Source organism: Rhagoletis pomonella, unplaced genomic scaffold (genome assembly GCF_013731165.1).
Source record: "Rhagoletis pomonella isolate Grant_MI unplaced genomic scaffold, Rhpom_1.0 Rhpom_scaffold_00003, whole genome shotgun sequence".
NCBI lineage: Eukaryota > Metazoa > Arthropoda > Insecta > Diptera > Tephritidae > Rhagoletis > Rhagoletis pomonella.
In genome coordinates this window covers 11,084,791-11,087,389 of record NW_023458557.1, presented here as the reverse complement: position 1 = coordinate 11,087,389, position 2,599 = coordinate 11,084,791, and positions in this window count along the sequence as shown.

Below are 2,599 nucleotides of genomic sequence, written 5' to 3'. Positions count from 1 at the left end.
CAGTTTTTGTATTTCTAAAAATTACCGTTATATGGGAGGTAGGCGTGGTTATTGTCCGATTTTGCCCATTTCCAATACCATCCGTCCTACGCCCGAAAGAAGTGCACATACCAAGTTTCGTTAAGATATCTCAATTTCTACTCGAGTTATCGTGTGCACAGACGGACAGACGGACGGACGGACGGACGGACGGACGGACAGACAGTCACCGCTTAATCGATTTCTCTTTTCATCCTGATCATTTATGTATACATTTGTCTATATCTATCTCGATTCGTTTTGCCTGTTACAAACAACCGTTATGTGAACAAAGTTATAATACCCTTGTGCACAAGTGCGCTCGGGTATAAAAATCCCGTGTCACTGTGTTCGTTTATAGCTGTGTTTAATTAAATTAAAATAAGTTAATTATTACTATATGGGTATCAAACTAAAGAGGTTTAAGAAAGATAACCGTTGGAAATATTTTTGAGGAGGGTTGCCACCTATTTTAAAATTTTGGCTCAGTTAAATTGATAAAGAAAATGAAATATTGCTAGGTGGATATCAAACTAAAGAGTTTTAAGAAGGCTTACAGTCAAAAATGTTTTTGAGGAGGGTTGCCACCTGTTTGAAAACTAAACTAAATTACATTGATAAAATAAATGAAATAGTACAAAATGGGTATCAAATAAAAGAAGATTAAGAAAGATAACTGTTGGAAATATTTTTGAGGAGGGTTGCCACCTATGCTGAAATTTGAACTCAGTTAAATTGATTAAACAATTGAAATATTGCAATGAGGGTATAAAACTAAAGAGCTTATAAAATATCTACAGTAGAAAATATGTTTGAGGGGGGTTGCCACCTGTTTGAAAATTTAACTCAATTAAATTGGTAAAATAAATGAAATGTTACAATATCCTTCTCCTTTTTTTGAAGTCAGCTAAAAACTACCGAAACAAATAACAAAATGATAAAAGAGTAACGAAAATAAAAAAAACTATCGCATGAAAGCTGTTTAAAAAATACTTAATGAAAACTTAAAACTGTTGACAACATTCCCTAGCATTATAAATCAGTTAACTTTTAATCGTAAACAATTTATTTCGTTTGGGGTCGCCATTGCCTACTACGTATATTGCGAGTAAAAAAATTTTGAACAACTTGAGATAATATTATTATGATTATAATTATCATTACTATTGTGAACTCCTATTCCCGACCAAAGATTCCCATAATTAAAGCGAAAGCAGAAGGGCATTTACGATCGCATGATGCAAATGTTAAGATAATAAGAGCTGCAGAACTAAACCATGCAGGAACATTTTTTTACAACGGCTTGGAATTTCTTGCGTTTGCCGATGGCATCGACATCATCGGTAACAAAAATCGCGAAGTCTCTTCTGCCTTTTCCAAACTAGATTAGGAAGTAAAGCGAATGCGCCTGGTGGTAAACGAGGACAAGACGAAGTATCTCCTGTAATAAAAAACAGTCAGCGCATTCGCGCCTTGGAACCCAAGTAACTGTTGACAGCTATAAGTTCGGGAAAGTGGAGAATTTTGTGTACTAGGGAACCAGCATTATCACAGATAAAAATGTCAGCATGGAAAACCCACACGGAATCACTCTTGCAAACAAGTGCTACTTTGGACTGAGTAGGCAGTTCGGGAGTAAAGTCCTCTCTCGACGTATAAAAAACCGCACTCTATAAGTCACTCATCATGCCCGAGCTGTTATATGGCGCAGAATCTTAGACAATGACAACATTCGATGAGACGTCTCTTAGAGTATTCGACAAAAAGATCTTACGTAAGATTTACAGGCTTCTACGCGTGGGCGACGGGGATTACCGTATACGATGGAACCATGAGTTGTATGAGACTTAAAACGAAATATACATAGTGCAGGGAATGAAAATGCAGTGGCTCCGCTTGCTTAGACATGTCGTTCCAATAGGAACCGAAGTTCCAGGTGTGCAAGAATTCAACTCGCAATCCGCTGGTGGTAGCAGAGGAATAGGGAGCCCCGCTGCAGTGGAGAGACCAAGTTGGCACAGAAAGAAATTGACTGGCGTTCTTTATCGAGCTCGGCCAAAATGGCTTAGGCGGTTACAAAGCCAAAGTAGAAGAAGAATATGCAAATGATAAATGGCGGAGTTGGGGGAGGATGCGCCAGGTGGTACTTATCAGATGGATTCTGGCAACGGTTCGATCAAAAAATTGCATTACCTTAGCTATCACTTCGTCTGGAATTGCTGCGACATTGTTACCAGGTGGGAGCATTGCCAATTCAGCTCTTGAGCTGCCATTGAACATATAAATCATCGAAACTCCCACATGCAATATTTCCAGGCCAACCGGTGCACATAAAAAGTCGCTTAAGGTCGTTGATCGATTGTTGTGAGATTTGCGTGGAAACGATCAACCATTCGGGAATGCATTGATAATGCTCGCAGGAGATTTTACGCAAACATTGTCTGTAGTTCCCCGATTAACACTAGCGGACGAGATAAATGCTCGCCTGAAATAGTCAACATTGCGACAAGACGAGCATACATACACTGCAGCTGAAGTATTCGCGCGATAATAACTGGACATTCGGAACGCAAAGCTGCCA